The sequence below is a fragment of the Egretta garzetta genome, unplaced genomic scaffold, assembly GCF_000687185.1.
Source record: "Egretta garzetta isolate BGI_Z169 unplaced genomic scaffold, ASM68718v1 scaffold314, whole genome shotgun sequence".
NCBI lineage: Eukaryota > Metazoa > Chordata > Aves > Pelecaniformes > Ardeidae > Egretta > Egretta garzetta.
The window spans coordinates 2,306,589-2,324,759 of NW_009259531.1; the positions used below are offsets into that span (position 1 = coordinate 2,306,589).

The 18,171-nt window shown below is 37.6% G+C and overlaps 1 protein-coding gene across 4 annotated transcripts in view; it reads left to right on the forward strand.

Moving 5' to 3' along the window:
- The window catches only part of FTO (FTO alpha-ketoglutarate dependent dioxygenase), a 260,976-nt gene that overhangs the window by 33,705 nt on the left and 209,100 nt on the right, over positions 1 to 18,171 (forward strand). For 3 of the 4 annotated variants that reach the window (XM_035893132.1, XM_035893135.1, XM_035893134.1), the window contains exons 2-3: positions 13,682 to 13,759; positions 13,897 to 14,001. The gene's annotated coding sequence lies outside the window, so the exon portion shown is untranslated. The remainder of the gene's footprint in view (positions 1 to 13,681; positions 13,760 to 13,896; positions 14,002 to 18,171) is intronic. The other variant, XM_035893133.1, reaches the window with a different exon arrangement.

The following is an 18,171-nucleotide window of genomic DNA, read 5'->3' on the forward strand; positions in this document are numbered from 1 at the left end:
TTTTCCTCTGTGTTTTTGTACGTGATGGATTGTGCATTCTATGAATAAATTTAAGCGGGTCACAGCCTAAGCCCTGTACAACACAGCTATTTTCTGCACAATAGTTTTGAATAGATATATATTAACTTCTTTTTAATCCCTGTGGTGTGTAATGCAAACAAATTTGAACTTTTTTGTAATAGGCTATTGGAAACTTGTAGGCACAGAACAGTTAAGTTGTCAATTTAAAGAACAAAAGACATTGAAGGAGGAGCTATAGAAATTAGAGTGCACTGTCTTTTAATGATGGCATGCTTGTTGGTAACGCTTTACGAAGTTTGGTACAGATCTCTGTACTCTGTTCCAGAGGAACAATTCTCCCATGCTTGTTAAAGGTGATCTTTCTGCTATCATAATGTTCCAACAGTTACACTGGTTACTATGAAAATAGAGGTGGGAAGCCTGACTTAAACATATCTTGCTTTTTTTTTTTGCACTTTATTAGCTGGAAATGAGTATGTTGAAAATTGTTGTGATGGAAATAAAAAGGAAAGGTCCTTGAATAATGCTGTGGTAGGGATCTGTGTTATGTTTCTTTCCAAATGCAGTGGCAAGGACAGAAAAGAGTTAAGGGTTCCCAGAATCATTAGCAAAAGGTAGTCTTTTTTAGTTAAACTCCTAAGTAAAAATCTAATGAAATTCTCATATAATGAATTAATTTAAATAGCAGTGATTTGAGGCATTTGTCACACGGAAGCTCAGCTCTGCACGGAGGCCATGCTTTGTCACTTCTAGTTTAGATGGGAATTGCAGCACATGTAGTGTTAAATGTTGGTCATAAGCTCTTGCAGTCATCTGATATTATTTAATTTTAAAACTATCCCTTCCAATATATTTTTTTTATCCTACATTGTGTGTTCTTTTTTCACCTAGCCCTTCTTGAATTTTAGTTAACGCCAAAGCAATCCCATTGTAGAAGTGGAAGTAATACAGCATATTAAGCCAGCAAATAAGAACAAAGCTGGCTCTGGCAGTTTTCTCTTAATGTCAGTTCCTTGCCCTCAGCCTCCCTTATTAATGCATCTGAGGTGCTATCACTCAGATGGTTTTAACACAAACATGCATACTATGTGTCAAAAAGGTTGGCCTAGATTTTTGAATTTCGGGTTGAGAGTACCCCAACATATAAAACCACTGTATCAAATTATAGAATGATTGACTCAAGTCCTTGTAGACATTCTGAGGGAAATTAAATTTATTTATTCTTGTCTTTGACATGTTCTAAGGAAGCAAGAGAGTTTAGAATTTTAAGGTGCCCACAATATTTTCATTTGGGCAGAGACTTGCCTGCGTGACTTTCAATATAATTTTATGATAGTTCAGAACAATCCTTCTCTTTGTCAAGTTGTACTTCCATGTTAGGATTTATTTGTATGTGTGTACAACTCTCTTTTTGTAAAGGGTTTTCACCTCTCCTCACCACCCCTGTTCCTTCCCTTGTACTAATTTACCTGTGGGCTTTTTGATGATGTTCTTGTATAACGTACAAATATTACTTAAAAATACAGTTAGAGAATATTTGATGCTTTTTCTTTATTGGGTTATTTAATGGATTCAATTTTGAATGTGACCACATAGTTCATTAAACATGTCTGTATTTTCCTATCTGCCTGGTACAGCTTTAGTATGTTACTGATCACTATGGCTGCCTCTCTTCTTTTGTTTAGAGAACAAATCCAGGCCACTCTAGAATAAGGCAGTACCCTTTGTAGGAATGGTTTGATTATTAAATTTGGCAGTGGAAATATGCAGTAGTATTTAAGTCTAGGACTTTTTCAGCAGAGTGGAGCAAATAGGACAGAGTAGAGTTGTGGTGAAATGTGGAATGGTCCTCTCTCTACCAGCCTCTCTTTTTCAGCTTCATAAATCCAGCCTGTATTTGAGAACCATATGGAGAAGGGAAGAGAAGATTTTGAAGAGACTTGTCACTACTGCACTACTTCAGATTCACAAAGTGAATAGCAGACAGACAGTGATAGCAGCAGGACCATCTAGGCTCTTAGATCAGTTAGGAGTATAAGTGTATGGGGAGGAAGGACAGACAAAAGTTTCCCTGAACAAATGTACACATAAGACTTAAGAAACAATTTTTGCTCATGTCCATTTTAGTTGAGTAGTGTTGCTCTGCAAAACTACACCTGATCATTACAAATGAGGCAAAGAGTTAACAAGAAATAAAGTCTCTATATGCAAATAATAAAAATGAAAACTGGAAATTAAGTATTAGCCTTTGCAAGTGCTAGGATTGCTTTATTAAAACAGAATTATCTGAAAAAGTAACAGTTCTTAAGTTTGCTTAACAAATGTATTCTTAAGCAAAATGGTTGGCACAAAGCAAATGGCTTAATAGATCTACTTCTTCCATAGTGGATCAATGCTCTCTTGTATTTTACCTCTTAGTATACCCTAAGCTTATTTTTTAAATTATGCAGTCAGTTTAAGAATAAAATGTGGAAGAAAATTGAATAGTCCTTCCTTAAGCTGTAGTTCTTTAACCTTACGATAGTACTGTAAATGTTCCAAGGACTATGAAATACAGTTCCCAACAAACTCTTGTCTAAGTTTGTATGAGTTGTGGGGCAGAAGAGACTTTTTAATACCAGCTTTAGGAGTTCAGTAAAATATATTCTTACAGAAGTAGGCCAGGGTGCCTCCTGATTCACTGACCGCTGGTGACTGGCAAAATGATGAATCAAAACCAAACTGAGGAATAAGATGCATCAAACTTTCAGTCAGTGTGGCTCTAATTCCTCTAGTTTATTTGGTTAGGGTGTATGTGCAGAATTTCTTAAGGAAATATGGATGATTCATTGCAGTCTGCTGGTCTAAACAGTTTGGGAACCACTGAACTAGAAAAACATCCAAACTTGATATAAAAAAAGAATTCCCATGAGGCAGAAATCATCTCACACAGTGGTGATCTGCTCCGAGGGTTAATTATCCTTTCTTTTAAATTGTGCTCCCTGTTTCTGGTCCGAACTTGCCTAACTTTTTTTCAGACCCTGAATTTTGCTAATCGCTGTCTGCCAACTTAAATGTTAGCTTTCTGTTCCCCATGTGGCTTATTCCAGAGGCTGTGAACAAAACAAAGCCTTCAAACTAAACAAAATTAGTTAAGTTTGATTTGTTCACTGTTTGCTTTTCACTATGAGGTTTTTTCTTGAAATAATTTTTGTTACAAACCACCCCCCCCGCTTTCAGCAAACCCCATACAGCAGTGTCCTTCTTGAACTTATATGCCATAATGCAACAATGTTTCATTAATAGTTTTCTTATGATGAAGTTGAGGCAACAACTGCAATTTATAAGTTTTCTAAGTGAGTGTTATTATCATTTGACCAGTGGCATAGTTCATGCAAAATTAGGAAATTATTATAAGTACAAAACAGTCTATGCACTTATTATACAAGTTACTCTTATAAATGTATAAAATGTTACAAATTGCACTTTTTGCTGCTGAATACTCTTGTACAAATATTGATACATACGTTAAATTTATTTACATGATATGATCTGTAATTTTTATGTCCTTGAAAAGAATTTATAAAAAATGATGCAACTGTATTAACATTGTACTTCTGTGTAGCTTCAGAAATAACATCTTGATGGTTGTGCTGCTTTGGAAGTATGTTGACAATTTGTATGACGCCAAATTTGTTGTAACCATGATAACAAGCCAGTGATGGTTGCCATTAAATTGTTTTGGGGAGAGGAAGAGGAACTGCACAAAGCTTCTGCTCAGGGGCTCCTCCAGTGTGAGAAATGTTTGAAGGAAAATCTGTGTTTATCTTGTCCTTGAAAAGGACAAATCGCAAAGATTGAAGAGCAGAGGCAGGAGGCAGGGTGCTGCTTCTGCAGCTGAACCTCAGAGGACCAAGCATACCCCTTCCTTCTCTGTATTCTGTCTGCAGTGATTTTGTTAATTGTGGCATATACTCTCGAGAATTATCTTGTAAAATCTCCTTTAAAATACATCGGCTCTGTATCTGGTGAAATGTGACTAACACAAAAGAAAAGTGTTCCTGGAATACATTTCCTTTTATCTTTAAGGCTTTCAACCATCTTCCTGTCTTTTCATTACGGAGTGAAGAATACAGTTCAATAATCAAATATGATGTCTTGAAAGGCTGTAAAGGTCTTCAAATTTCCCCACGTTTCTAAGTGCTTTTATACTTTTGTAGTGCCTATTGTGCTAATAAAATCTCTGGAAAATAATTTCGTTCTGTAAAAAAATCAAGAGTCAACAATTTTGTAATGGCCTACGAAGATGTTCAAACACTATGTAATGGGCATGACAGTTACAGTATGTGAAATTTAATGCTCTAGCTCCTTATTGATCTTCTTTGTAGCTGATTGTATGGCACAAGCATTTGCACTTAGCACCTGCTCTTTCTACATTAACACTATTTTCAGCAGTGTTATAAAGGGAACTTTGGAAACTGCGCTTGATGCTAAACTTAAGTATTTAAGGAAATAGCTTTTTTTTTATCAACTATCCATTTTATTTTCACTTTACTTTGCTGTTTCTTCTGCGTGATGTTCTAGCACTTAGAATTCTCTGCCCCTCCCTTTTTTTTTTAAGTATCCTTATTACACAATGGATACTTCTACCATAACTTATCAAAATATATATAGACCAGAAATCCTGCAAGGCTCATTATTGTCTGGAAATGATGAAAAGCTGCAAGAAAATGAATTGCATTTGTGTTCTTGCTGGCAGTTCTGGAAAACTGTATTAGTGACACCTGCTCATATGTGGGTTTGAAAGTTGTTTGTCTACATCTATGGAGGTTACAAGCCTGTCACAGAGGTACTGAATATGCATCTCAAGCTGTGCCAGCCTTTGGTTTTCATTTTGGAGGTCCTTGTTTTATCCTCTGGTTCTTGGTCAGCATGTCTGCTCTTACTTTGCTATGCAAATTAGATGATATACCCCACTGAAGGCTGTACAATTCCACCTTGCAGATCTGCAATGCTTCCCACAATGTTGTGGTGACTCTTAACGGTTCTTTCTGTTCCCTTGGGCCATTCAAGGAGAAAGAGCACTGTGTCAGTGTATTTCCCATTTGTAAGCCTAGTATGCGCCTTCTGAGGCGACACAGCTCTGGTGCCTAGTTTCTTGTAACGGGCTTTGGTAGAAGTTAGGCAACATCAATAACTTCTTGCTGGCCTTAGAACATGAGAGGTCTACAGACAGCAGTGCCAAATGTATCCTTGTTTCAACATTAACCCTTGTTATAATCTATGGTTTTATTTTATCTGGTTTTCCTCTTTGAGTGTTTTCTCTGTTAAAGAATTGGTGCTTAGTATTTCACAACTGTTCAAACCCACTTGGTTTCTTGGGACTGGGTGTATAGGGTTATATTTGCTATATCATGCAGAATCAGTTATTGGTGACAGTCACTAAGGTTTTTGTCTGCTGATTCTTTGGAAGCGAGCTGGTTAAGAACTGCTTGATTAAAAAATCTAGTTTCTCTGCAACTCTTGGTGTTTTCTCAGTGCAAAGAATGGCATGCAGAAATGGCCTAGTGTCCTTATCTGTTCCTTGTGGTTCACAAACATGTTGATATAAAAAGTATCCACAGTTTTAAATGTTTTCTTAGGTGCATGTATGTTCTTGTGTCTGTATGTATAAGAAGAAAACTGAAGAACTTGGAGATCTAAATGAAACTTGGTCATTATTTTCAAACAGAGTTTGAATGTTTGTACTTCACACCTGATACAGCTGATCCACTAACTGGTAGCTGCTGGAAGAGGATGCAAAAAGATGATAGAGGAAACAAGACGTGAATGATAGTGTCAAGATGCTTGCAGCTTATTGAGAGGTATACTGAGGAGGCTTAGGTTCATTTTGTCAGCAAAAAGTGGCTGTGTTTGAACAATTTATCATTTCAAATTTTTATTATGATTACTTAAAGTGCTAATCCATGTGTGACAAATAAGCGCTCAGCTGGGTATGAAAATTGCCAGTTCTATTCCATTAACAGCCACTGGCTAAAGGAACAATGTTCCTGTAGGTTAAAACAACAATTAAGGGGCCCTTAACATGTCAAGGTGGGGAGAGGGGATACTGGTAGCAAAGACATTTTTCACACACTGCTAAGCTGCTTCAATGCATAAATTAACTCTTAGTTCAGTTACATCAGTCAAGTATGTTGTGCGTATGCATGACTGGTCTGTGTGTGTGTGAACCTAAATCTGGGCCTGTTGATTTATGAGAAAGGGTAAGAGAGGTTGAAATTAGTAGGCAAAGCCAAACAGTACCTTTGCAAGAAAGAATATCAAACGGTATTGTAGGCAGCTGCTCAGTTAGAAATACTGGTGTTAGACCTGAGGCCTTTGCATTACAGTAGATTGCTCATGATGCCATTTTTTTCACGACCAGATCACTTGAACTGCATCCTATTACTTCTGTAACTGGACTGGTTTGTTCAGTGGGAGAGCAAGGTGCACATTGGTTATGTTAAATAACCAGAATACTTTATTGTAGTATAGTTAGGAAATGGATTTATGGGCTATTAAATATTGTTAGAGAGTCATAGATAATTTTGATATGAGTTTATATAGAGTAATAATAATAATGCAAATTTTTGTCTTTAATATGGAAATGTTTTGGGCATATAGCATTATGGGGGGGAGCTGTAGTATGCAAAGTGTGCTACAGTATGGTCATACGTCTGCACTATTTTTGACAGGCTGTATTATAGAAGGAATGTAGCACAGACAAGGCTTTCGGTAAGACTTGAGTGTAATGAAGGGTAACCTGGAAATAAACTTTTCATGTGAGGAAATGGTGCTGTAAAATTGGCCAGTCTCTTAAGATGCTCTAATGAGTGCAGTTTACAGAAATAATTTGAAGAAAAAAAAAAAAACAAAACCCCAAAATCTAATATATGTGATAATGGAGAAATAAAAGCTGTAATACTACATTTAGAATGTATTTTTTATTACTCTATGTTCATTTCTGACATAACTGGTTTTAGTGAGCCACTTGAATGATCTTGGTTGCTATGAAGTTTTAACAGCTAACACTTAGAAAGCCCTGTAGTTTAAACAAGTGTCAACTTCTAAATCATATTCCTGCCCTAAGAAACTATCCCAATTTTTTTTTTTAATTTTTTATTTTTAAAAACATATAAAAGAATGTTAGGAGGTAAGGTTGAGGAAGTTCCTGCAAAGTGGTGGCTTTTTTCTAGATGAGGCCTTAGTATTGTCACAGAATTTTTACTATATAAAATATTTAATCTTCCTCTTATAAAGCCATTGAGCTCTGAACTCAGAGCACTAGACCTTTTCTTCTTGCATGACTTGAAAGAAATCCACATTTTATTATAGTTGATTAAAAAAAAAAAATGCAAGAGAAACACAGACCATAATGTACATTCTTATGTGGGGAAAAAGCTAAAAGAAAGGAGGGATTTTTGCAAAACCAAAGGGTTGTGTCTGAACTTATGATTCAGATCTTTCTTTCATGACAATATGCATTCTCAGAGTGCCTTGCTAAACATGATAACCTTTTGGAAAACAAAAGACTATTGGGAAAAACAGTACTGGAGATGATGCTTTCTTATGCTTTGAATAGGGGCGCTTTTTTTTTTTTTTTTTTTTTTTTTTTTTTTTTCAGGAGCTGCCCCAGAAATTACTGCAAACACATTGGATTGCATTGAAAACAAAAAGACTTAAGTGTCTGTATTTTACTAATTCTGGTCCCTAGTCAGTATTCTCAAAAGTGTAAAAACTGCAGTGGGCAGTTAGCAAAACTCTTTAGGATGAAAAAAAATAGGCCAATGTTTAAGAATTTCTAATGAAAGGAGTTGAGGCAGAAGGACTTCTTTAGGCTGTGAGTGGAGGTGGTGTTTCATAGCTACTATGCCTTCCTTTTGCACTCTCGCCTAGCAGTATATTGTTCCTTCCTTTAGACCCAGTAAGATGTTTTGTCAGGTCTAGACATGAGATACGTAAAATGTTCAGCTTTCTTTTACCTCTCTTTGCTGTAAGACTGCTGGGGGTGGAGGGGAGTAAAAATGAGGAACATTGTCAGTCTTTGCTTTATTTAAAAAAAACAAAAAACAAAACCCAACAAAACCTCATGAAATTAAGGCAACATTAGGTGGGACTTTAGGTCACTGTAACAAGAGTCAGGTAGTGAAACAGAAAACTCAATTATTTTGCAGGGAAGAGTGTATGCAACATAGAACTGCTTTGCTGGTTGTGCTGTTTTCTCTGCATCAGGCAAGCACTGGCTTGCCCCAGCTTGCCCAAAAGGTAGATTGAAGAGTTCAGCCAGGTACAGAGTGTGGAAAATAGTTGTTCCCTAGTATGATGTGTATATGAAATATTTGTAAATAACAAATACCTAAGAATTGTTATAAGAAAATAAGAAGTTAAATGCATTCAGTTTTTGAGTTGTCTTCTTCCATTTATCTTTTCCATAGCATGATTCATCTTTTGTTTCATTCTGCATAATGCTGATAGTAAGATGAAAGTAAGTAATCGATAGCTGAAAAAAAGGTTGCTTGCTTTCCCTCAGAGGTCAGAAACGTGCCTGTTACAAGTTTCAAAATACCATCTTTTCTGAAAAAATCTTTTTTAGGGAAAAATAAGATGAGCTGTTCCAGAATAGTAACTTCTTCTGGCTAATGATGAAACTAAGTGGGGATATTCTATGTTTGAAACACTAAGGCCTTTACAATCCTTATAGCCTAGATATTGAACTTTTGTCTTACAATTAAGAGCGAAATGAAACCTTTTGAGAATGGTATTGATACCCTTCAGGGAAATATGTCAGCTGCAAAAATTTTTACACTGTCATGCTTCTTGGCCAGAGAATGTCGTCAAGTCCTGTCTTTCCCTTATACCACTTAACTTGGAAATAGCAGTCCATAGGTGTGTAACATAACTGCATTTTGGCCTGTGACTTTCGTGTATATTAGCTGTGTTTCTATGGCTTCTCCTGCTCTGTAACATAAAATGAATTTCTTCTATTGCCATAAATAAACTTAGAGAAAAATAAGGTATGTATAGCATAGAGAGATTCCAGTTATTACTATTCCACTTGCTGAATTTTACAACAGGCCATCTCATTAATAAACCTGTTTATTACTAATAAATGAGCAGAGATTGTTAATATCTGCAGGAAGTTCATCGCACGCTCTGAATTTGGGCATTAGTGCTTCTGGTATTCATTCCAGTAATGTCAGGTGTAATAGATCCATTAATACTCACAGCAGCCTACAAAATAGGATATTTGCAGACATTTTCTCCTTTCTGAAGGCCCAGCTACAACACTTGCAAGGTTTCCTGAGCAGTGCAGAGTGCATGATGACATTATAGGGATGGTGCATGTGAGATTGTCTTTCACATAGTGGTATCACTAATGTATATATGAAAATCACATTGATTTTTGAAGTGTAAGAAACATAATACTGGTACCTGAATGAACTGTTACAGTGTTAAAAATTTTTAAAATGTAAAAATCAGATTTAGAAAAATGCTTTTCAAGATGCCTGACAACTTCCTAGTAAAGGCCACTTTTATTCTTTATTTAGGGGTTTATGTGTTGGAAGAGCCTATAAGCAGTGCTTATGTAACAGTGCTTAGACTTACACATCAGCCAGCTGGTATAGCCAGATCTTCAGGTTTTCTCTCTTTTTTTTTTTTTTTTTTTTTTCCTCCACTTTTTTGAGGTATTTGTGAGTAGCTTGATGTTTTTGACATCTGTGTGACAGCTTCTTGCATAAGAGATGAGCAGTGTGTTATACCACCCAGCTGTGTGTATTAGTCTGTACATCAAGCTGAAGCGCGGCACTTAGCCAGATCTGACAATCAAATGTGAACTAGTACTACCTATACGCAAGAGTGAATTTTAATGTTGTGTGCTTTTTGCCAAGAGGCTGGTACTTGACAAAGAAATTGTCAGAATCACTCGTCTTCCCACCTCTTTTTTTTTTGCCCACAGATGTGAGTCCATGTTGAAATATATGACTTTTTCCTACAGTTTAATATGGTTTATCTTACAGATAATGAAACCAATCTGACATTTTCAGTGATTTCATATAATAGCAGAGTGTGTGTGGAGATGAGTGAGAGCTACCTGCTCTTATTTTAATTTGACTGATCTGTTAGTTATAAACCTTAAAATCTTCTACACTTGCTCATGATTTTAAGCCTCTGTCATCTTCCTTGATGCTTAAATTTGAATAAATGAAATTCCCCGTCACAGAATAAGATACACAGTAACACTCTTCACAGTTCAGCTTTCCTTGTTTATGTGTTTGCTATAAGCCAGGAGTTAGTTACTACATGTAATATTTCTTTCTTCATTTTAAAAATAGGATTGCCAGAATGGGGAAGTTCTCTTTTGACCTGTATACAACCCAAACAGGTTATGAAAAGAGGAATTTACAAGAAAAACAGAGATGATTGGGGTTTTTTTAACAATGAATTCTCTTGTCTGAGGGATAATCAATTTGCAGTGACAGTGATGAAACATGCAGTTGTTCTCATATAGCTTGGCTTTACAGAAGTGTTAGTGATACCCTTCTTTAACTTATTCTGTGTTTTCCTTTGTAGTACACCCTTATTCTTTTAAAAACTGTATTCCATTTCCATCTGGTCTTGCTCTTACAATATAAAAGTATTGAGTGAACTGTGATTTCAATTATTTCTTGTGATAGTGTTTAAGTAGTTGAAAATATTGCAATGAAAATGAGAATTTGAATCCTGTTATCTGAAATATTCAGGTATTATGGTAGATGTAGTTTCATGGTCTTTGAGGTGCATTTTTATTAGTAAATATTTGTTGATGATCGAAGTTTGTAAAGAAACCATCCTTGCAAGCTAAAAGAAGGAAGAAATAAAGGAAGTAGTGTATTAATTTTCTAGGCCAATGCTTCCACTGTAACAATTTTCATGCTGTTGTTAATCTGTATTTAGGTTGAGTTAGTGTTGAATTAGATTGTGCGTAAATAAATGTGGATGGTCTTGTCATGGGTTGAGATTATTTGATTCCAAAAATCTGATGGCATGTTTAAAGCTTCTTTTGCACTTTCTAAATCTTTAGCTGCACAATTAATTGTATAATGCATACAAAAATTCTATTTTCATTATTAAAAACCTGGAAAATGCCATTTGGGAAAAACCAGGCTTTTATCAATTCACAGAATCACAGAATGGCAAGGGTTGGAAGGGACCTCAGGAGATCATCTAGTCCAACGCTCCTGCTAAAGCAGGTTCACCTAGAGCATGTTGCACAGGACATCGTCCAGGCGGGCTTTGAATATCTCCAGAGAAGGAGACTCCACAACGCCCCCAGACAGCCTGTTCCAGTGCTCTGTCACCCTCAGAGTAAAGAAGTTCTTCCTCATATTCAACTGAAACCTCTTATGTTTCAGTTTGTGCCCATTGCCCCTTGTCCTGTTGCTGGGCACCACTGAGAAGAGTCTGGCTCCGTCCTTGTGACATCCACCCTTGAGATATTTGTACATGTTGATGAGGTCCCCTCTCAGTCTTCTCTTCTTCAGGCTAAACAAGCCCAACTCTCTCAGCCTTTCCTCATAGGGGAGATGCTCCAGTCCCTTTATCATCCTAGTCACTCTCCTCTAAACTCTCTCTCAGAGTTCCTCATCTTTCTTGAACTGGGGAGCCCAGAACTGGACACGGTACTCCAGGTAGGGTCTCACCAGGGCAGAGTAGAGGGCACAGATAACCTCCCTCGACCTGCTGGCGACACTCCTCTTAATGCACCCCAGGATACCATTGGCCTTCTTGGCAACAAGGGCACCCTCCTGGCTCATGGTCAGTTTGTCATCCACCAGGACTCCCAGGTTCCTCTCAGCAGAGCTGCTTTCCAGCAGGTCATCCCCCAGCCTGTGCTGGTGCATGGGGTTCAAACTCCCCAGGTGCAGCACTTGACACTTCCCCTTGTTGAACTTCATCAGGTTCCTCTCCTCCTAACTCTCCAGCCTGTCCAGGTCCCACTGAATGGCAGCGCAGCCACTCCCCCCCGATGTTATGGGAGACAGTGTCAAAAGCCTTGCTGAAGTCAAGGTAGACAATATCCACTGCTCTCCCCTCATCTACCCAGCCGGTCATGCCATTGTAGAAGACTATCAGATTGCTTAGGCATGATTTCCCCTTGGTGAATCCATGTTGGGTACTCCTGATGATCTTCTTTTCCTCCACTTGCTTGGAGAGGACACCCAGAATGAGTTGTTCCATCACCTTTCTGGGGATGGAGGTGAGACTAACCGGCCTGTAGTTCCCTGGGTCCTCCTTCTTGCCCTTTTTGAAGACTGGAATGACATTGGCTATCTTCTAGTCCTCAGGCACCTCTCCTGTTCTCCAGGACCTTTCATAGATGATGGAGAGTGGCTCAGCAATGATGTCTGCCAGCTCCTTCAGCACTCGTGGGTGCATTCCATCGGGACCCATGGATTTGTGGGTGTCCAGCTTACTTAAAAGATCCCTAACCTGATCCACATCGACAGAGGGAAGGTCATCCTTTCTCCAGGCTTGCTCGCTTACCTCCAAGGACTGGGGAGCCTGAGGGCCATCCTTGGCAGTGAAGACTGAAGCAAAGAAGGCATTCAGTAACTCCGCCTTTTCTGTATCTTCTGTCACCAGGGCGCCCATTTCGTTCAGCAGCAGTCCCACATTTCCCCTAGTCTTCCATTTGCTGATGATATACTTGAAGAAGCCCTTCTCGTTATCCTTGATATCCTTTGCCAGACTTAGTTCCAGGTGGACCTTGGCCTTTCTAGTTGCTTCCCTGTGTGCTCTGGCAGCATTCCTGTATGCCTCCTAAGTGGCCTGACCCTCTTTCCACATTCCATAGAGATTTCTCTTTTCTTTGAGTTTTACTAGAAGCTCCTTGGTCATCCATGCAGGATGCATAATTCCTTAGTGGTTGTGTTGACTGAACATCGGTGGAGATACTCTCAGTCAAAAACAGAAGTAAAAAGGGAGTTGAGAAAACAAGGGGGACAGGGAAAACCTGCTCTTCACAGTCAGCTGTCTTAGTGCACTCCCAACATCAAACCGGATTTGGGGCTGTCTGCTGGAATGTGGGGGGTCTTGAGTATGTAATTTTAAGTATTGTCAGGTCGTAGGGGCTTTGGTGTGCAGTAGAGGATGTTTTCTTTTTCCTTCATACACGCATTTCAGGAAACATTTTAGAGTATGCCCAACATTGAGGCTCACTGTTTTAATAAAGCATATTATTGAGCCATTTAATGGACTATGAACTTTGTACCCATTGGATCCACAAATTGAAGTAGAAGATAAAATGAAAATTAAATAAGAAATTAGTATCAAGGTACAAAGTAGGCATAGTTCTGAAGAACATTAGACCAAGATGGATTTTCAGCAGTGTAATAAGGACTGATAATCTATAAAAAGAATTTAGGAGCAAAAATACTCACATGCTCTGAAACTACCTAACCTGCATTGCTGGTTTGTAGGTGGAAAAGCTCCACTGATTGTTTGCATTCATTTTTCCTTATTAATTTTCCAGAATTTAAGGTAGTAAGAGAAATGATTGCACATGTTTATGTCTTTTTAATACAACTAGTTTTATGCATGGCTGTCTTGATCTTGGTTTTTAGTCTTAATTTTCTGTTTCAATTTTACCCCTCCAAAACAGAAGAAAAAGCTTCTTGAAGAACTTGGAGAGAATAGACTTCCGTATGTGACACCAGCCGATGCTGATTTCCATCAACTGGTAATGTATTTTTTTTTTAGCTGTACTTGTTTTAAACGAAAATGGCTGTTTGCACTGAACAACAAATCTTTCTTCAAAAAGACACTGTGAAATCTGATATGAAAAAGGTGTCCTGATGGCTGATAATGTACTTTCAGGTGGTGCAAAATAAGACCTCTAGAACTGGGATATTCAAGAATGGAAACTTTGTGAATTTCATTTATTTTTAGGATGTTGTCCTGAGTATCAGTACTGAGTACCAGGTAACACATACAATAATGAATCACAATTTCTTATGCTTTGTTAAAATAAAATATATGTCACCACTATTTTAAGGGGTTTGGGGGTTTTGTGCTTTTTTTTTGAGTTGTGAAGAGAACTATTCTTTATAGCTCAGGTTTGGTAAAATAGGGAAAATATTAACATAGAAATTTGAATTTTTTTGGCTTAATTCTACTTTCAAACGATAAGTAACCCTTAAGACTTTGCTTACAAAATGAACCGTGGAAACTGGAATGCATGCCTCAAATGAAACCAAATGAAAGTAAAAACAGGCCCAGTAGCCACATGAGTAATAAACCAAATGAGTGTATGGAAGAGTATCATGAAATTAAGAGTAGTCTGCATCTGTCTTGGATCTTTCTAGGTCAGCTACAAAACATATGGCAAGAATTGTAGGTTCAATCAGATCAAATCGGAACACGGTAAGATGAAAAGCACAAGAAAGAATCTCGTAGTTTGAACAGCTACAGCAAGCGTGCTTACATTACAGGCATGTCACCTTTCTTGTATTGACATATGGCTCAAAGATGTATATGGTAGCATAAAAATAGGTCTGACTCTTTCCTTGCAAGGATGAATTTCACTTTTGCAGCATTCCAAGGCCAAGAAAAGTTTAGCACACACCACACTATAGAAAAGGAAAGATGCCTTTATGGGTCAGGTACTGGACTGTGACTCAGAAGCATGAAGTTAAACTCCAGTTTTGCCACAGGATTAGGATTGTGATACTGACAGCCTGTATACTTACCTCACCTTTCTCATTCATTTGGGTTGTAGGATGCTTAGGGAAAGCATGGTTTTTCTCTGTATTCTTACAGTGCTGAATGTAGTGGAAGTAAGCTCTTGATTGGGATCTTTAACAGCTGTAAGGATAATAATATGAAAACACGTAACTTGCTGTTAACCATAAAATCGCTTCGGTTGGTAAGGGCAACGAAAAGCGTGGAAGTGCTGGAAAAGTGTAGAAAAGCTTAACAGAATGATTTTTATTTTTTTTTTCTTCCTTTACAAAAAACCCCAAACATTCTTTTCAGTCTTAAACTAATGTTCAAGAAGAAGCTCTTCCCCCTTTTGAGACTCAGGCAGCTTACTGTTTTCTCCTTCCTAGTCCTGTTACGTGCCCTCCTGCTTGGTCTCTCTTATTTCTGTTGCTGCCAAGAGCTTCTGTGCCCAGCATCTCTTTCTTTTTTTCTGTCTTTGTAAATCCACAGTCTCGTGGAGCTGATGTGAAAAGAAGATGGAGCGAAGGTTGCCCAAGTGTCATCTCATTTGCTCAGTGTCAGTAACCCATAAGTATAGAAGACAACGGGAACAAGATAAGCAGTGAAATCAGACCTGTTCAAATAGAGTTTAGATACATTCTTTTTGAGTCATATAGAATTATACTTTTTGTGTAATGTTTCTGTGCATGCTAGGGATTTTTAAGTATATGTGATAATCATAAGCATCACAAGCACCTTTTAAATTCTTATGGTGGTTATGAATGTTATTTTAATCACAGCTGTAGATATTACAGGTTCCATGGCACTTAAACATACTACAGATGGAGGGGAAAAGATGGGTGAGAGCTTGAAGACAACAAACTGGCAAAATAAAATGTCACATACTGTTTAGTTTTATAGTCTGTCTTTCCTAGAGAGACCTGCCTTACTCCTTTAAGGATCTCCCTCTTATAAAGTAGAATTCTTTGAAGGTGTTGGAAAGGTTAGGTAGGATGCAAGTTAAAGAAAAAAATATGGTATTTTGTCAGGTATGGAAGTGTACAGTCTGAACAAAACTAAGAAATGCCATCACAAGCAAAACTTCACTAACATCCTCTTTCAGTGCTGAAATGATGAAGGATTTTAGAAATGGGCCCCAAACCACAGGCTGGAACAAGGTAATGTTTAAAGCCAGCTATGAACAAGAACAAGTATGTTAACAAGGCAATTCACAAATATCTGAAGTATAAACTTTCATTTCATGATTTAAGTGGCAGTTTGCTTTTCAAAGGCCCTCATTGCTGATTTCTAACTTTATCCTATCATGTGAGTCATCCTGTAGGGTGATTCTCTGTGTTGAGTACCACCAGTAGAAGTGAAAGCATGTCTATATTTAAAATCATGTGTGCAATATTCATACAAAGAATTGACCATCAGAGGTGGGGGGTTCTTTTGCCCTGTAGTTGCCAGTAATGTGCCTACTTCTTTCAGAGTGAATGGTGAATTGACCTTTAATACTTGCTGTCAGACTTACAACACAGCGTACATGATTAGTCCCCCTTCCCCATCCCCCCAAAACAACAAGGTGTCCAGTGTGAACCCTGCATTCACCCAGTCTTCTGATCCCTTAATGCTTTCCTTATGTAGGACATAGCACAATGACTGGTTGGAGATTTAAAGAAGACCAAACTGTTTTCATGTGATGTGTCAGAAATGTGTTTCCACTTCCTGATTTCTTCTGAGATATCAGTGTGTGGGTTTTTTAAGTATAAAAGTGACCTGTGTAAAACTTAATGATAAAGTAGGTCTTAACCATGTAATCTTAAAACACAACCCAAAGGTAACATGCCATGACTTGACTGGCAATAAAATGTGGAAGATGTTACCTCTGCCGTTCAGGAGGGGAATACAATGTTGTTACCTCTGTAAAATCCACGTGCTTCCTTTCTAATGCATGTTTTCAGGCGTTTAGTTGCTTTACATCATATTGTTATTTCCCTCCTTCTGTTTGTAATAATTGTTTGGAATTTCATGTGTGTGATTCCTGTTAGAAATTCAGTATATTAAATGGTTTAAAAATATGTAGTAATAACTTTTAAATATGCTGTAATGCATAGGTAATATAATTGGTTGGTCTCATCTGAGTATGTCCAATATAATAGAATTTTTTGAAGTACTGGGATACTGCTACAGAACTGTTAGTGCTCTTTCTTTTACACATACCACTCGCATAATTAAACAAATAATAATCTTTATATGTCCCAAAATAAAATATTCTGTCATTATTAAGTGAAAGAATACTTATGATTCCCATCAACCTATACCCACACATCTGACCACAGCCTATCGCTGTAAATCCTTAAAATTGGCAGTTACTGATTTCTGTAGTTGTTCTTTATAAGGATTTTTTCACTGTACTGTTCAAAGGCTACACTGACTGAGACAAAGGGGACAGTTCAGGACCTCTAAAGGAATTGTTTCAGGCTTTTGGCAAGCTCAGGTGAATTGCGTTTATCAAGTTTATAGTTGGTTCCTTTAATGAAAGCTGAGACCCAGTGTTCTGTGCTGGGGATTGTAGAGGGACCTTCAAATAGATATCTGGAACTATTTTCAAGCTTTGGTATTTAAAGTATAGCATGTAAATGTATTTGTCAGAAATTATTATCTGTACATACTGTTACGGGTTTTCCCCCCTCTCTCTAAGAAGCTAGTTTGTGGAAACCATAAGAATGTGTGAAGAGAGGGAGTTAGCTTCACTGTGAAAATTCACAAGAAATGGTGGCAAGGTTTATAGATAAACTACGATTTATTATGTGTAATCATTAGTTTTAAAATAGACTTCCTTTTTATATTCACCGTTTCAGTGGAAACAAACGATCCTATAAAGCCACCTCTTCAGTGTTGTAGGAAAGCAATGTGGTATGATGCAGAAGTCTAACTGTTTTTATGCAATAGAAAATGTGCATGCTGACTGACTGCTGGCTTGTATTTTTTGAAGGCAGCTTTTCTGGATTTTAAAACTAATTTCCTGAAAGGCAGGTTCAAATCTGTCTTGGAAGTAGATAGTACTAGTAAAGTGGTTTTGAGTTGTACCAGAAGGAGCCCACAGATGGATTGTAGGTCAGCGTGATGCTTTTGTACTGGTGGCTTTTATTTGTTTTTTTAAAAGCACTTTGAACATAGCTATTACATTAGTAGAAGTTTTGATGAGTTCTGTGCATCCATGTGTTCTTGCCCCTTCTTATTTCAGTTTACCTGATTTTTTTTTTTTTTTTTTTTTTTTTTTTCTCTCTCCTCACAACACCATCAGTATCTACCTTTTCCTCATGCTAGTGACTAACTTCTGGACAAAAGGAAATAGGTGTAGTGTGTTGTTCAGAGCTTCACATGAGCTAATTGAAACTTGACAGGCTCACATTACAGCCTTTCCCTTACTAGTTTGCATCTGTT